The sequence below is a fragment of the Anolis sagrei genome, chromosome 9 (genome assembly GCF_037176765.1).
Source record: "Anolis sagrei isolate rAnoSag1 chromosome 9, rAnoSag1.mat, whole genome shotgun sequence".
NCBI classification, from domain to species: Eukaryota; Metazoa; Chordata; class Lepidosauria; order Squamata; family Dactyloidae; genus Anolis; species Anolis sagrei.
The window spans coordinates 26,011,836-26,030,799 of NC_090029.1; the positions used below are offsets into that span (position 1 = coordinate 26,011,836).

Consider the following 18,964-nt stretch of genomic DNA (forward strand, 5'->3'; position numbering starts at 1 on the left):
CTGGATGTTTGACCATCCTGTGGGAGACTTCTCCCATGTCCCCGCATGGGAAGCTGGAGCTGACACATGGGAGCTCACCCCGCTCCCCGGATTCAAATAGTTGACCTTTCAGTCAGCAGTCCTGCCAGCACAAGGGTTTATCCCACTGTGCCAGTGGGGGCTCCATTATGTGGGGTGGTGGACACATTTTACCTGTTTCTTGGGATTCTTCTCGCCCTACACCAGGGGTCCTCAAACTTTTTAAACAGGGGGCCAGATCACAGTTCCTCAAACTTTTGGAGGGCCGGATTATAATTTGAAAAAAACATGAATGAATTCCTATGCACACTGCACATATCTTATTTGTAGTGCAAAAAAAAAACCCCACTTAAAATAATACAATAATTAAAATGAAGAACAATTTTAACAAATATAAGCTTAATAGTATTTCAGTGAGAAGTGTGGGCCTGCTTTTGGCTGATGAGATAGGATTGTTGTTGTTGTGTGCTTTCAAGTCGTTTCAGATTTCGGTAGACCCTGAGCGAGGACCGACTAAATGACCTTGGAGGGCTGTATCTGGCCCTCGGGCCTTAGTTTGAGGACCCCTGCCCTACACAATTATAGCACTATGATTCTACTTTAATGACATCTCTGTCCAAGCGCCATGGTCTTCCAGATCTCAAAAGGATGCAGTCCAAGAAAAAAGAACAGAAAAAGAAAATTCAGGGATAAGAGCAACATGATGTTGTGCATCACTGTCCTTCCACCGGCCAAATTCGCACTCTGGTGCTATTGGCATGGCTGCAAAGCAAGGCATTCACAGGAAACAAAGTCATTTTTATAGCCTTCGAGGATGTCAAAATAAAGTTTTATAAACATGAAGGAGAACCATAGAGCATACTCATAGGAAGTCAGAGAAAACTGAGCTCAGTTGTGAGGGCTTTTTAAAATGTGCCAAAAGCTTTCATAGGCTCAAGTCCACTTCAGAGGATGCAATACATTAAAGCTTATACTACCATAAATCTAAGAGCCAAGGCTCTTTGTTGTTCTTACTGCCTCCAACCAACTCCTGGAAGCTGTTAGCTGCTTATCAGATACTGGTGGGAGGCAAGGCATACTGTGAGAGTCAACGTCAATACAAAATAATTTCAGAAAATGGAGGAGGGAAAAAAGACCCTGTATTCATCTTTTCTCTTGCATATCACCGTTTCTGCATTGCTGGGTGCTGCTCTTCCTTTCCTTCCTTGTTTTTGTTGTCATTACATTTCTTGCAACAGCTTTAGTTGAGCCAAGGAGGGAAAGAGCTAATGTGCGAGGGACGTATTCCGAGTTGGTCTATCGCCACTGGGGAAACATTGCCAGAATATGCATTAGAGCACTTCTTGTCCTGGCTGACAGAAAGGAGTAAGGCTTTTCTTCTCCTTATGTGTCTCTGAGCCGCATGCACAAGAGTAGCTAAAGGAAGGTTTATGTGGCTTTATGTTGTCCAAAGGTCAGAAGAAACCATTTCCAGAAACCATTTCTAGAGCTGCCAAGAGTGACAAGGCAGGCAGGCAGGAGAAGGGTGACTCTTTCATTCCCTTGCTGAAAAACGTTAAAAAGAAACTAGTGGTAAAGGAACTGCAACTTGAGATTTAGGACTTAACAATGTGGGATAATGACATTAAGTATGGAAAAGTTGCTTTTCTGAACTAGTTCCTAATCTTGCTTAGTCAGTAACTTGTCCAAACTCTCTGAGATGTGACTAGCAACGATAATAGAAAGTATTTATTTATTTATTTATTTACCGGCCTGGATTAAAAGCATCATAGTTCAGATACCACTCTTTTTGTGATCCTTTCACAGAAGGAGCTCTACTGGCTGCCGTTTATTTTCCTGCACCAATTCAAGGTGCAGGTTATCACCTACAAAGCCCTAAACGGTTTGGGGCCTACCTTTGTGACCGTATCTCCCACCATGAACCACCTTGGGCCCTCCGATCTTCCGGGGAGGCCCTTCTCCCGCCCCTGCCAGTCTCTCAAGCTCACCTAGTGAGTACAAGGGAGAGAGCCTTTTCCGCTGTGGCTCCCCGACTCTGGAACTCACTGCCTGGAGAAATTAGGAAAGTCCCTTCCCTATAAATCTTCAAAAAGAACCTTAAAACCTGGCTTTTCTGCTGCGCCTTTGATGAGTAGGTATATAATCCCACATGATTGCTCTGCCTCAAAGTTCTGTCTGTGGAGTATACGTCCCCCCTCATGGGAAAGCTTGATTCCACAGCTCCCGCTAAAATGAGCCCTCCTCCGTAAATTACCTGCCTCCCTTTTTTTATCTTGCCCGAGTTTTTAATTAGTTTTAATCTGTTTGTCCTTTTAATCACTACATGTAGCCCACCCATTATTACTGTGCCTGTGCATATTTTTATTTTTATATTGTTATGTATTCATATGTTTTATGTAATTATTATGTTATTGTTTATTGTTCGCGTTTTCGGTTTGTGTTTTCGGTTTTTCTTTATAGTAATTGTTATTTGGGCTTTGCCTCATGTAAGCCGCTCCGAGTCCCCATTGGGGAGATGGTGGCGGTGTAATAAATAAAGATTATTATTATTATTATTATTATTGGTTGGCAGAAGCTGGGGCTAACAGCAGGAGCTCACCCCTCTCCCCGGATTCAAACCGCCAACCTTTAAGTCAGCAAGTTCAGCAGCTCGGCGGTTGCTCGGGGACTCCTTTTTCTAATCTTGACAACTACTACCTGCAACGTCCTAACATGATAGCCCAAGGACAGTCTGGCTAAACAGCATGGGTGTTGAAATCCAATTGTTTGGGGAAGAGAGATGTCCAGGTCCAAGACCAAACTGCTAACTTTAGGAGACTTTGAACCCTAGTTTTTCTGCTCCAAGTCAACACTATTGCCCACTTCACAGCACATAAACCTGACCCAGCAAATATGTGCCATGGATCATTCAATGGGAAACAAAACTCTCTTGCTGAAAGGCAAAAGTATGGGGAGTCCATCAGATTGTTAAAGGTAATAGAGGGCAAAGGTACTAACAAGGCTCAGTGATGCCATACAGCTAAATAATATTTATTTTCCCTGAGCATCTAAAAACCATTAAATATTAAGCTACAAAAATTACATATTGAACAAAAACCATAGACAGCTGGGTTAAAATGTGGGTCAGTGTTGCCACATTTGATCATAATATCATTAGGTAATTTTACTGAGCAGAGATGACACAGAATGATAACGACTAGGCAGCTTGTTTTTTCCAGTTATTTTGTGGTGGATACATACAGTGGTAATCTTGATGCATGAAAAATGCTCTAACCTGATTTATATGCAAAGAGCACTTCTTTCCAAGACCTTGATGCACATAAACATATACCACCAAGTGAGTCAAGAAAAGAAGTTACCTTGGATGAGGAAAAAGAAATGACTCTTCTAGAATTTCAGAGACATAGAATATCATCCCAATTGAGCACCACATTTTGAACAACCAGTAAATAGAAAGGGAAGTCACTGGGTGGAATGGAAGAACAGGTTGTTCTCAAAGCAATATATGATAGTTTGTAGAAATGTGGCTGTCCAATTATATGCATTTTCAATTCTTTAGCTTTTTTATATTTAATAACTTGCAACAGTTTTTATTATTTATTTATTTACATAAATATACATTATTTACTACAGATGCACTTATTATTATTATTATTATTATTTTACTGACACAAAAACACAGTATGTCACAGCAATAATAATAATAATAATAATAATGATAGGTGGTGTCAGTAAAATAATAATAATAATAATAATAATAATAATAATAATAATAATACAGTGAAGACATCTGTACCTGCGCTTTGCTACTCTGCTGCTGAGTATGCATTCCCAGTGTGGAACACATCTCACCACGTTAAAGTAGTGAATGTGGCTCTTAATGAGACATGCCGCATTATCACTGGATGTCTATGCTCTACTCCACTGGAGAAACTATACTGTTTAGCCAGCACTGCACCACCTGACATCCACCAGGAAGTAGCAGCCAATAATGAAAGGACCAAGGAAGTGACATCTCCTGTCCGGATATCAGTTAGCATGCCAACGCCTTGAATCAAGAAATAGTTTCCTAAGATCTACAAAGATGCTTGCAGAAACACCTCAGCAAGCGAGAATCCAAAAGTGGCAGGCTAAAACACAGAAAAGCCATGGCTGATACCAAATGAGAGACTCCCTGCTGGGCACACAGAAGACTGTGTGACTTAGAAGGTGCTGAACAGACTGCGCTCTGGCACCGCGAGATGCAGAACCAATCTTAAAAAATGGGGCCACAAAGTGGAGTCCACGACATGCAAGTGTGGAGAAGAGCAAACCACAGACCACCAGTTACAATGCAGTTTGAGCCCGCCACATGCACAATGGAGGGCCTTCTTATAGCAACACCAGAGGTACTCCAAGTGGCCAGAACATTTAGTATAATGCCAAGTTTTAAAACTTTGTGTTTTTACAACTGTACCCTCAGTTCGCTTCTGATATGATAAAATAAATAACTTGCAATGCAGAAGACCAAATGTATATTTAGTGATTTGACTTAAACATTAGTTAATCAGCAAGTACTACTTGCAAACTCAAGGAAAGATCACAATAAATAAATAAATAAATAAATAAATAAATACCTATCCAGGCCTGAATCCTATATATTGGTCCCAGGTTGAGTAGATCCACTGAATTGTTAAATGATGAGCCAACCTCTAAGTAAATTTTAGTTAAGATTAACAACAAAATTCAAACCCCAGTGTTATTTGTTTACACTGAGCACATCTGAAATGTATAATAGTTGTGTTGGAGCAAAATAAGCAGTGAAAACCTAAAGATGAGCAGGTGACCAAAATAACAGCTTTCTTAAGGCTGCAGAATCTTTTCTCTTGACTTTACATGCGAGTTGTTTGTTCATCAATGTAAATTTTCTAAGAAGTAACAGTAGTAATCATAATAAATATGGTCCAGTAGATGAGGGCTTAACTGAATTTAATATGGTCAAAAACTTCCTCCATAAACCCCAGCAAAAGTGGGAGTAACAGGGTTGTTGTGAATGTTCCGGGCTGTATGGCCATGTTCCAGAAGCATTCTCTCCTGACATTTCACCAGCATCTATTGCAGGCATCCTCTGCTATGGCTGACTTCTCAGGTTGAAATACTCTGCAGTGCCTTTCGTGTTCCTTGATTCGTGTTTGGGCAAAGCTGCGTTTGGTGGTCCCTATGTAGACTTGTCCACAGCTGCATGGTATACAGTAGACTCCATAGATGCAGGCCAAACCTCAGGAGAGAATGCTTCTGGAACATGGCCATACATCCCGGAAAACTCACAACAACCCAGAGATTCTGGCCATCGAAGCCTTCGACAATACAAAGGGGAGTAACAGTTTCAGATTTGCACGTTCATTTCAAAAAATCTGACCAATAATGTAACTTCTCTCACAAATCTGCCTGATATCTCTTAAAAATCTTAATGCAATTGAAAAAGCAGGTGTTTAATACCGTAATTATAGATGGAAGGAAAGTGCCAAGAATGAAGATTCAGAAAACACTGCAACGACTGTTCCACTGTGAACAGCCATCCTTAATCATTGTCAGTTTGCCAAATTTTCCCAGCAATAGTCAAGAGAATAAGCTAGATGGAGAGAGAAGAAGTATGAAATGGCAAAACTTAACCAGAGGGCATTTTGGAAGACACTAAAAAAATGTCACCAAGCAAGCTGAAGACACAACTAATGCCACTACACAAGATGAAAAAAACAAACAAACAAACTTCAAATGAACTCTTCTTTATCGATAGTGTATATGTTTGTCAGCAGATGATTGAAAGGAAGAGTTCACTGTATTGTCAAAGGCTTTCATGGCCGGAATCAGTGGGTTGTTGTAGTTTTTTCAGGCTGCATGGCCATATTCTAGAAGCATTCTCCCCTGATGTTTCGCCTGCATTTATGGCAGGCATCCTCAGAGGTTGTGAGGAATGATGACTTCCCAAAAGAAATCTTAATTTAATCAGGTGGCCTAAAATATAGGAAGAAAGCCAGTCTATCTCAAACAGCCTTTTAACAGCCCTATATGCAACCAGCTCTTAAGCAGGTATGGGAATGGTTTTACTTTCAGTTTTTAAAAGATGCAAGTGATAAATAAACTATCTTGAACATGTAGCAAATTTCAACAACATGGATTTAGTTTAGTGTAGTGTGTTTGCATACCTTCAAGTCCCCTGCAGCAACTCTGTTAATTTCTTAGGCACAGATTAATCACAGTTGCGTTAGAATCATAGAATAATAGAGTTGGAAGAGACCACATGGGACCATCTAGTCCAACCTCCTGCCATGCAGGAAAAGCACAATCAAGATTTTTCTGCTTTCTTCCTCTATACCAGGGGTCCTCAAACTCAGGGTCAACCTAAGTGTGAAACGACTTGAAAGCACACAACAACAACAACAACAACAACAACAACAACAACAACAATCCTATCTCATCAGCCAAAAGCAGGCCCACACTTCCCATTGAAATATTAATAAGTTTATATTTGTTAAAATTGTTCTTCATTTTAATCACTATATTGTTTTAAAGTGTTTTTGCACTACAAATAAGGTATGTGCAATGTGCATAGGAATTCATTCAAGTCTTTTTAATTATAATCCGGTCCTCCAACGGTTTGAGGGACTGTGACCCAGGCCCTCTGTTTAAAAAGTCTGAGGGCCCCTGGTTTAGCCCATAAAAGCAATTAATTTCCCCTCACTCGGTTTCTTTTGTAATAATAATTTTGTGATTTTCTTTCATCTTGGCTTTGAGTTGTGGTCGCTGTTTCATAGGGTTTCCTTAATTTTTCGGAAGATGTTTACTAGACTTGGGCCCAAATCACTGTTAACAAAAAGATTCATCATTTTCATGTTGTTGTTGCTGTTGTTGTTTTTAATTATAATCTGGCCCTCTAACAGTTTGAGAGATTGTTACCTGACCCTCTGTTTAAAAAGTTTGAGGATCCCTGCTCTATACTATAACCATATGCAGCCAGCATTCATTGGTGGAGCTCCATCCAAGTACTAACCACAGCTGATCCTGTTTGGTTCCAAGATCAAATACAATATGGTGTATTTAGGGTAGCATATGAAGTACCAAGCTGCAAATATTTCATGAACCTGAATGTTATGTGCAAATTAAGTTACATTAGCCTCCTATGGGCCTTGACATCTATGAATTTTCCAGCACTCAGCTGTTAGGTTTATAAGCTCTCATCCCTACAACGCAGTGCTCATAACGTAACACATTTTCCCATTCACATCACTACTAGCCTCAGGCTGGCAGAATTAATTATATTATTATGGCCTCTGGTCACTCTGATGAATACTTATAAATATTATGCAGAAGGAGGAGGGAAGGAAACTACTCACGCTTGGTTAAAAAAGGAATATAGGCAGCTATAATGAACTTAGCAGGAGGGAAAAGAGCAACATTTCATTGAAGAAGATTCAGGCAGGATAAGAATCAAAAGAATAGCTGACTGGACAGCGCTCCACCAGGATGGTTGCTTTAAATCTGAAGTTTAGGACAGACTGTCCTCAAGCTTAGCACCACTTCACGTATTACGTTTCTGTGCGCAAAAACAAATGGCCACAGTTGAGAATGGCATAGCATAGAAGGTTGAATTATATAACTCCATGTACCAGGAAACCAGAATTAAGAACATGAGGATCATTTCGGATCACAGTCAAAGCCTATCTGAGTCCAGTATTCTGTTCCCTTAGCAGCCTATGGGAAGCCCACAAGAAGCCATGGGCACAGTTTTGCCCCTCAGCAATTGGCACGCAGCCTCCAAAGTTGGCAATATATTGCCACCACAAACAGAGGTCCCCGACAGTCATGTACTCCATGGACTGGTTGTGATTCCTTGTCGCCATGTACAACCATGCAGCAAACTAATGTATTAACTTTAAAGTAGTGCTCAGGCACTGGGAATCTGTCTGTAATCAAACTACTTCCTTAGAAATAGAGAAAACATGTCATCAATTTGTGATGGGCTTCTAGCAGTCCTGCAAAGGGATATGTTGGCTGTTGTCTTGCTTGAGCATCTTGACTGACCTCTGAGGCATGCCAGCAAAGCAGTGCTGCCGAGACAGCTCTGCTGCAACAAAAAAAAAAGTATCTTCCTTTGCCTGGCTTATATCCATGGCTGCTTTCCAGAACCTAAGGAGAAAAGGTGCCTTGTCCACTTTTGCTATAGTTACTTCTGTCACTCTTCTTTGGCAATAGCACCCTCATCCTTTGCTCATGGGTTCAGTGTTGGAGGAATCATAAAATTACAAGGAAGAGACCACAAGAGCTATCCAGTCCAACCCCCTGCCAGGCCCCTGCCAGGCCAGGAAAACAGAATAGAGTGGCACTATTCTTCTATTGAAGCAGAATAGAATAACATTGTTTTTTTTAGCTGCTGCATCATACTGTTGACTCATATTCATCCTGTAGTCCACTAAGGCTTCTAGATGCCTTTCACATGGACTATTTCCAAGCCGTGAATCTCTCATCCTGGATCTGTGCATTTTATTGCCTAGGTATAGTACTATCCATTCTCCCTGATGAAGTTCATTTTGTTAGTTTTCACTTTATTTATTCAGCTCCTCTTGGATCCTGAACCTGTCCTTTGGGACATTAGATATCCCTCCAAACATGGTGCCATCTGCAAATTGGATAAGTATTGCAGGTGAGTTCTGACCAAAGCAGAACAGAATGAGACTATGGTTTCTTTAGTCACTACAGTCCTATTGAAGAGAGATATTGATAAGCTGGAATGTGTCCAGAGGAGGGCGACTAAAATGATCTGGGCATGTTTAGTCTGAAGAAGAGAAGGCTGAGAGGAGACATGATAGCCATGTATAAATACGTGAGAGAAAGTCATAGGGAGGAGGGAGCAAGCTTGTTTTCTGCTGCCCAGGAGACTAGGACACAATGGAACAATGGCTTCAAACTACAAGAAAGGAGATTACGTCTGAACCTTAGGAAGAACTTCCTGACTGTGAGAGCTGTTCAACAGTGGAACTCTCTGCCCCGGAGTGTGGTGGAGGCTCCTTCTTTGGAGGCTTTTAAACAGAGGCTTGACGGCCATCTGTCAGGGGTGCTTTGAATGCAATTTTCCTGCTTCTTGGCAGAACCAAGTTGGACTAGATGGCCCACCAGGTCTCTTCCAACTCTAGGATTCTATTGATGTGGCCTAGAATCACAATGGCTTTATAGGAGCTACACTTTATAGGAGCTACACTTTTGACTCATATTCAGCTTGTGGTCTATTAAGACTCATAGACCCCTTTCCACACAACTGTATAAAATCTACATTGAACTGGATTATCTGGCAGTGTGCACTCCACATTATCTGTTTGAGCTGGATTGTCTGAGCTGCCATATAATCCAGAATATCAAAGCAGATACATCCACATTATCTGTTTTGAACTGGATTAACTGAACCTACATTGCCATATAATCCAGAATATCAAAGTAGATACATCCATATTATCTGTTTGAACTGGATTACCTGAGCCTACACTGCCATATAATCCAGAATATCACAACAGATACATCCACATTATCTGTTTTGAACTGGATTACCTGAGCCTACGCTGCCATATAATCCAGAATATCACAACAGATACATCCACATTATCTGTTTTGAACTGGATTAACTGAACCTACATTGCCATATAATCCAGAATATCAAAGCAGATACATCCACATTATCTGTTTGAACTGGATTACCTGAGCCTCCATTGTCATATAATCCAGAATATCAAAGCATATACATCCACATTATCTGTTTTGAACTGGATTACCTGAGCCTACGCTGCCATATAATCCAGAATATCACAACAGATACATCCACATTATCTGTTTTGAACTGGATCATCTGAACCTACATTGCCATATAATCCAGAATATCTAAATCCACATTATCTGTTTTGAACTGGATTATCTGAATCTACACTCTCATATAATCCAGAATATCTAAATCCACATTATCTGTTTTGAACTGGATTATCTGAGTCTACACTCCCATATAATCCAGAATATCTAAATTCACATTATCTGTTTTGAACTGGATTATCTGAGTTTACACTGCCATATAATCCAGAATGTTTAAATCCACATATCTGTATTGAACTGGATTATCTGAGACTACACTACCATATAATCCAGAATATCTAAATCCACATTATCCGTTTTGAACTGGTTTATCTGAGTCTACACTGCCATATAATCCATTTTATCAAGGCAGATAATCCACATTATTTGTTTTGGACTGGATTACATGAGTCTGCGCTGCCATCTAATCCATTCCAAAACAAATAATCTGGATGTGCTATGGCAGTGGTGTTTATGTGCGAATGAGGTAATTTTTGAGGGGGAAACAGAGGCGAGGGAAACACAGCAGTTTGCCTGGCCGTCCCAAACAGGACAGGGAGTGCATGGCTAGGTTTGGCTGCCCCAGCTTGGCCCCTCTCGGAGGCGGGCAGAGGGCTTCCTGGCTGGCTTCTCTGAGGGGAGCCTTCTTTCAGGCCCTCTCGCCCAGGCTGAGGCGCCCGCAGGAAGAGGGCCAGGTCTCCCAGCGAGGCCCGCGACGCTTCCCTGGCTTCCCCTCTCCTCCCCCGCCGCGCTTACCGAGCCTGACCGCGGCTCCTCTGTAGCCTCCTCCTCCTCCGCCGCCTCCGAGGCCCAGGCCCCGCACAGGCCTCACCCAGCGCCGGGCAGCGACCGCCTCAACATGGCGGCGGCGAGGGCGGGCGGGGCCGGCGGAGGGGGCGGGGCCTGCCGGGAGAGGGGCGGGGCTTAACCTCCACAGGCCTCTGACAGGCGGGCCGAGAGGCGGCCTCGCGCTCGGCCTGAAGGGGCGGAGCCTGCTTCGAGAGGGGCGGGGCCTAACCCCAAGAGGCCTCTGACATAGAAGAGCTAAGGGGCGCTTCTCTTTCGGCCTGGTGGGCGTGGTCTCTTGGGAGAGGGGCGTGGCCTAATCCCAACAGGCCTCTGACATAGAAAGGCCTAGAGGGGGCCTCGCTTTTAGCCCGAGGGGCGTGGCCTGTTTTGAATAGGGCGTGGCCTAACCCCAACAGGACTCTACATAGAAGCACCTAGCTTTCAGCCCGGGGGTGTGGCCTATTTGGAAAGGGGCGTGGCCTAACCCCAACAGGACTCTGACATAGAAAGGCCTAGAGGGGGCCTCGCTTTCAGCCCGAGGGGCGTGGCCTGTTTTGAATAGGGCGTGGCCTAACCCCAACAGGCCTCTGACATAGAAGCACCTAGCTTTCAGCCCGGGGGTGTGGCCTATTGGGAAAGGGGCGTGGCCTAGCCGCAACAGGCCTCTGACATAGCAAGGCCTAGAGGGGGCCTCGCTTTCAACCCGAGGGGCGTGGCCTGCTTGGAAATGGGCGTGGCTTAACCTCAGCAGGCCTCAGTCGGGCATCACCACTGACAGAGAAGGACTGAGGGGAAAGCCTCCTCCTGTGGCCGGTTTTCTGAGGCCACACTGCACTCTGGGGATGTTATTCCTCCAATCTAGCTGCCATGGCGATTTTCCACTCCAGGAAAGGAAGGCCTGTCACTAAACTGCAGGCCTCAGAATACCACTGAAGGTTTCCATGGCAACGGGAGTGGACTGAGGGCCTGGTAACAGCCCAGTGGGATCAAGCTACCATCCATTCAGTTTGAAACCAGGAATTTTACGTTTCCATTTTATTAGTATTGTTTTAATCTTTTTTTCTGTGTTTTTAACATGCCAGAAGTCAAGATACATTTTAAGAACTACGTTTGTCTTCCATCAGGCCTAGACAGTCAATTTTAGCCTACATTTGAGTAGTATTGTTGGTTTTATGTGTATTTTAATCTATGCATTTTAATTGTATTATATTTTAATAGACTATTATATACATTGTATTATATTTTAATACTATTATATATTTTAATATTATATTTTATACATGTTAATTATATTTCAATATTTTAATAGTATTTTATATTGTAGTAGTGTTATACTTTATACATTTAATAGAATATTTTATTATACGAGGGGTATTTTTTAAGTAAGGTCCGTTTGAACATAAGTACACAACGAAAGTTTATTTCAAACAAGTAAATTTATTTTCAGAAAGTACATACTTCACTCTATTTTTCGACATAGTTGCCAAGTTTGTTCAAACACTTATCATACCTCTGAATCAATTTAAAAATACCCTCTTCATAAAAACTTGCCGCCTGCTCCGATAACCAAGCGTTCACTGTAATCAAAGAAGGGCGACCGGAGCGGTCCTCATCATGGATGTTGTCACGGCCATCTTTGAATTGTTGTACCCACTTACGCACTTTGCTTTCACTCATAACAGTATGACCTTCACAAATCTGTCGATGAATTTCTGCAGCAGGCAGGTTCCTTGCTGACAAAAACCGTATCACTGAGCGAACCTCACATGCGGAGGGTGAGTTGATAGTCTTAAACATTTTTAAAGCACAGAACAGAACCGTACAGGTGAGCTACAGAGTGGAAACTGAGCACAGTTGTTCCCGAGGCATGCCGGTACACGACGCATGCGCTCGTTGCGGTATGCGCGCAAACTACTAGTGTCTACAACAAAACGGACCTTACTTTAAAAATACCCCTTGTATTTTAATAGGATATTATAATTTAGTAGCATTATACTTTATACATTTTAATACTATATTTTAATAGCATTGTATTGTATACATTTTAATACTATATTTTATTATATTTTAATAGGATATTATATTTTTATAGTGTTCTATATTATACATTTAAATAGAATATTTTATTATATTTTAATAGTATTATATTCTATACATTTTAATACTATATTTTATTATATTACAATTGTTATTGTTCATTTGTTCAGTCGTTTCCAACTCTTCGTGACCCCATGGACCAGTCCACGCCAGAGCTCCCTGTTGGCCGAAACCACCCCCAGCTCCTTCAAGGTCAAGCCAGTCACTTCAAGGATACCATCCATCTTGCCCTTGGTCGGCCCCTCTTCTTTTTTCCTTCCATTTTCCCCAGCATAATTGTGTATTATATTTCAATATAATCAATAGTGTATTATATTTCAATCATATTTTATTATATTTTAATTGTGTTCTATTTTATACATTTTAATAGTATGTTTTATTATATTGTAATAGTATAGATAAAATATAGTATTTATATTTTTTCTCAAGCTGTAATGAGAGGCAGGTAACAAATTATTATTATCTATCTATCTATCTATCTATCTATCTATATGCACCCTGCCATTCTATCAGCATAGGGACTCATTCAAAACAAAGGAAATGCATATCAATGTGAATATTAAAATTAAAAAGCAATTAATTCTTTTTGGCTTGAACCATTAACATTAAAATGCAAATAAAATTATAGTTGAAAACTACCTATGCAGCTTCTTCCTTTGTTTGATCCTTTGTTTTATCTGTGCATTTTAACTACGTTGAGAAAGGGGTAACAAATAATGCACAGTAGGAAAATCTGTCCTGTGTATTTTAATATATGCATTTTAATTGTATTTTATCTGTGCGTTTTGAGTATGTTGTATCTTGTCTTGGGCTGCAAGGAGAGGCAGATGATAAATAAATTATATTGTTATTATAATTATAACAAGAAGACCATACAGAAATGCTGAGCTAAAATAACTGGCAAAATAAGAAAAATCAGCATCCTTTTTCCTACCATTTTTCACATACTGAGCTATATCAAGTCAGAAAGAATTACGACAAGTTGTATAGCCAAGTAGAATCAGATATATTGTCAAAAGCTTTCATGACCTCACTACCTCTGAGGATGCTTGCCATAGATGCAGGTGAAACGTCAGGAGAGAATGCCTCTAGAACAGGACCATATAGCTCAAAAAAACCTACAACAACCCAGAATCAGATATAACTATCAACAGGTCTGTATGGATGTTTTGCATTGTCTCCAATCAAGGAGATTATATATAACCTCCCACCCTTCACAGACAAAAAGAAATGGGACATATAACATCTATATTTTCTATTGTTTGACTTCATTAGGATCAAATCTCACTTTGTGAGCTCCACCTCTTCCATATTAGACATTACTGAAGAGACTGGACTGCCTGCTGTGCAGGCATTAACCGCATATCAACAAAAACTATTTCTGAAAGCAAAAACATTTTATTTTTCTGAATTTTTAAACTCATGGGCCACGGCACCCATAATCTCTGAAGAGCCATTCCTCTCATGCATGAAAGGAGGAAGAATTCCTCTTCGAAGACATCGGTTGTTTTAATAAGCCCTTCTATTTGAAAATAATAATACACAGGGAGACATTCACATTCCTGATTGATCAGAGATAGCTTTTTGTTCCATTTCCTCCCCAATATATTGATCTAAGTAATGAATTAGTAAGCATTGGTACCAAAAAGAATATGGAATGCTATCACACGCATATACACAAACACATACAAATAGTAGACTTTAGTTGGGGTTACTAACTATCAGTATTGCAACTAGCAAAGGGGAATGTTAAATGGATGTGGGATCTCCTGCCAATATACAGAACAGCTTTGAAGGTTGTTTTAGGTTTTTTCGGGCTATTTGGCCATGTTCTAGAGGCATTCTCTCCTGACGTTTCGCCTACATCTATGGTAAGCATCCTCAGAGGTAGTGAGATCTGTTGGAACTAGGAAAATGGGTTTATATATCCGTGGTCAGTTGAAACATTCACACCGAGCTCCAACAGACAAGAGTTCTTTGTCCCACTCCGGTCATTTCACAGATATATAAACCCATTTTCCTAGTTCTAATAGACCTCACTACCTCTGAGGAAGCTTGCAATAGATACAGGTGAAACGTAAAGAGAGAATGCCTCTAGAACATGGTCATATAGCCCGAAAAAACCCACAATAACCCAGTGATTCTGGCCATGAAAGCCTTCGACAATAGCTTTGAAGGTGTTGTTTTGGTGAGCGCAGCCATGGAGGAGGGGAGAATTAAACCACACTCCCGCTAATTATCAACCCCCAAAGCCCGGAAGGACTATTATTTGCATATTTTAAAATGTGTGCCATTAACAAGCCTCCTTTCCCCCTTAAAGACAATGCAAAAAATAAAAGGTAGAGACATAAAATACGGAAATGCAAAGACACATTTCGCATCACTTCTGTTTTGCCCCAAAGGGCATTTTGAGACAAAGGCATTTGTTGTTTTGGAATGGTATATGTGCTTGTTCAGTGTGCCCATGCATGTGTAAATAAGGGGACTGAGCTAATCTTCCACAAATGTGGCAATATCCCTTTTTGGTTTCATTCTGTGTCATTTTTAATATAACTCCTCAATACAATTTTATTACATCAATGTCTTACATTGTCTCCAATGAGGTAAAGCTCCCAGTGGGTTTTTGTTATTGTTGTTGTTTTGTTTTGTTTTTGTAATGTTTGCTGAATCAGTTTGGATGCAGGCTGCATCTACACCAGGCAAAATAATCTGGAGTGGCCTGATCTGGAGTTGCCCCGGATACTCCGTGGGAAGTCCATGGAAGCCGCATGTCAAAAACACCAGGAGTCACTCCTTTTCAGGGTCCCACTCAATGAACCCTAATCCCCTTTTAAGCTACAATATAAGAGAAGTGGCTCAAGTCATTCAGTTCACTAACCTCCCCTCTCCCTTTGTGTTTTTCTTTTCCAGCTGATATTCAGTGTGTTTTGACTTGTCAAGGCCTCTGAGCTGCCTTTATGGGCCAGGCCTTTCAAGATGTTTTTGCCTTTGCCTTTTTTTTTAAAGGAGGGGGGGGGATTTGTACTTCTGTACATTGGGGCTAATTGGCCACATTTTCAAAACAACAGCAGAGGACAGCACACATTCACGACATGCAGAACTGAAGTAACTATCAACAAGATTAATACCAACATCTATATAAATAAAAATATAATGTTCGTTTGTAGGATTAATATAGCTCAAAAACCACTGGACGAATTGACACCAAATTTGGACACAAGACAGGACAATGAGTGACCATCACTCATAAATACACTGGAAAATACAGCAGAAGAGACTTAAAGAGCAAAAAAAAAACATACCAACACATGCGCAAAAACACACATATACACAAACACACATATATACACAAATATATACACACACATATGCACACACAAGACACATACACAGAAAGGGGGAAGGAAGGAGAGAAGGAAAGAAAGGTAGAAAAGGAAGGAAGGAGAGAAGGAAATAATGTGAAAGAGGGAAGGAAGGAGAGGAGGAACGAAAGAGAAAGGGATGGAAGCAAGGAAGGAAAGAGACAAGGGAGGATGGAGCCAAAGAGCAAAGGAAGCGAGAAAAGAAACAGGTAGAGAAGGAAGAAAGAAGAAGGGAAAGAAAAAGAGGGAAGGAAGGAAAGAGGGAGGGAGGGAGGGAGGGAAGGAAGGAAGGAGAGACCGAAAGGAGAGAAAGAGGGAGGAAAGGTTGGCCACAGCAACGCTTAGTAGGTACAGCTAGTATCAAATAAAAGCGCTCATAACCTGTATTTTACCTGTGTGCATATTGTTATATGTATTTTAATAGTTCTGTGTTTTATTTCTCTGTGTTATCTCTCTGCCTCAAGCCACAAGGAAAGGCAGATAATAAACTGTATTCATTCTAAGTATAGATGAGTTGGTTACAAAGAGGAGATTTGTAGTATTGGTATCTTCATTGGAGCCCCTGATGGTGCAATGGGTTAAACCGCTGAGCTGCTGAACTTGCTGACTGAAAGGTTGCCGGTTCAAATCCGGGGAGCGGGGTGAGCTCCTGCTGTTAGGCCCAGCTTCTGCCAACCTAGCAGTTCAAAAACATGCAAATGTGAGTAGATCAATAGGTGCTGGTCCGGTGGAAAGGTAACGACGCTGCATGCAATCATGCCTATGGCCACATGACCTTGGAGGTGTCTACGGCTCTTCATCTTAGAAATGGAAATGAGCACCAAGCCCCAGAGTCGAACACGACTGGACTTAATGTCAGGGGAAAACCTTTACCTTTACCTATGGAGGTGCAGTGGGTTAAACCTCTGAGTTGCTGAACTTGCTGACCGAAAGGTCGCAGGTTCGAATCCGGGGAGCAGGGTGAGCTCCCGCTGTTAGCCCCAGCTTCTGCCAACCTAGCAATTTGAAAACATTACTCACATTTGCATGTTTTTGAATTGTTGGTTGGCCGAAGCTGGGGCTAACAGCGGGAGCTTACCCCGCTCCCCGGATTCGATCCTGCGACCTGTGATCAATAGGTCCCGCACTGACGGGAAGGTAACAACGCACCATGCAGTCATGCCGGCCACATGACCTTAGAGGTGTCTACAGACAACGCTGGCTCTTTGGCTTGGAAATGAAGATGAGCACCAACCCCAAGGATCAGACACGACTGGACTTAATGTCAGGGGAAAACCTTTACCCATCTTCATAATGCTAAAAAAGAAAGACTGAGATAAACATCCGCTGCTTTAAATGGTTAGATTTCACGCTGAGCAACAGATGTTCTGTAGGGCACTGAAATTATAGAAACCCTTTTCCTCTTCCGCAGGGAAGGGGCACGATCCTCCTCCTTCAGCAGGAACATCTTGCAAAAAGGCCCGCATGATCCATAGCTGACTCAGAGCGCTCTGCAGGCTCTTTCCTATTGTTTAATATCAATTGTAAAATATTAAATCAGATTACCTACCTGTGGCCTTTCCGCAAGAGAAAGAAGAGGCTTTCTTGTAAGGATCTGCTCAAAGGCCATCGTTTTCCCCGAAAATGCTAATGGGATTATGTAAAAGGTTATTTTGTTCATTTCAGAGGAGAGGCACATCGACACAATTGGGGTGCCCTTTGCTTGTGTCGGGCTCATGACTTATCTTTGAAAGCCGAGTTTGGCATCTTCGGGACTCGAGCATCTCCCAAACTTCTCAAGTAGTTTTTGAGAAGATGTAATGGATGTTAATGAGCCTGTCTGGCAAATACTCTGCCAAAGCGTTGGAGAAAACATCTCTTTTTAAAAATCACAAATCTGAGGTCGAACCCAGAACTCCCTGCTGTCAAGCTGATCTGACCTGCAGCAGGGAGTTCTGCAGTTCTTTATTGCCCCGCTTGGGCAAACCTACATGAATGTAGGTTGCCTTCTTATTACAGAAGCCTTCTTATTACTTCGCTTTCTTCCCCATCCTTACATTGTAACTAAGCCCCCCAAAGTTAGTTTGTGACTTTTACTGTCTCCAAACTCTTCTCTGCATAAACCTTTCCTCTCCCAGGCTGCAGATGGCTGCCGGCCTGCCCGGGAAGCAATTTTCGTGTCCCAGGGAGGCCGAAACTGCGCTCCTCTGCACCGCGGATACGGAAACCCATTGGGCCCCCGTATCCGCGAGTCAACGGATCGCTTCAAAATCGACGCCATTCTTCTCCAGGGAGAATTCTAAGACTAATGGCTATTACAGTTTCGCTCCACTGACCCCTCCGCCCCAGGAATAACTATTTTTGCCTCCAAAACATCAACCTGGAGCCCGGCTATTTTCCTGTTTTCCTGGCATGAGTACTCAATATGCCCAAATGTGAACACTGGTGGGGTTTTGGAGAAATAGGGATGGCCTAAGTAAGTAAGAAAATCCTAATAAAGATTAATTTTTTTTAAAAGGCCAATTGCAACATTCACACTTGTGTCAAGCAGAGTTCTTTCTCCCACCCTGGACATTCCACAGATATATATATATACTTCGTTTTGTTGACAGGAAGCTTTCCACCGGAGTAGAAATCATCTATTGGACAGATGGCGAGCTATTTAACCTCAGCAGACTGAAAGCCAAAATCAAGGTCACAACATGTTATAGAACTCCAGTATGCTGATGACAATGTCGTCTGTGCGCATTCAGAAGAAAACTTACATGCCACTCTAAACACCTTCGCAGAAGCATACGAGAAGCTCGACCTGTCAATGAACATCGAGAAAACCAAAGTGCTCTTCTAGC

The 18,964-nt window shown here is 41.7% G+C and overlaps 1 protein-coding gene across 1 annotated transcript in view; it reads right to left on the bottom strand.

Annotated features, from left to right (window-relative positions):
* ZNF592 (zinc finger protein 592) overlaps positions 1-10,773 on the bottom strand; it is a 40,357-nt gene extending 29,584 nt beyond the window's left edge. The window contains exon 1 of the mRNA XM_060755338.2: positions 10,645-10,773. The gene's annotated coding sequence lies outside the window, so the exon portion shown is untranslated. The remainder of the gene's footprint in view (positions 1-10,644) is intronic.
* Positions 10,774-18,964: the final 8,191 nt, after the last annotated feature.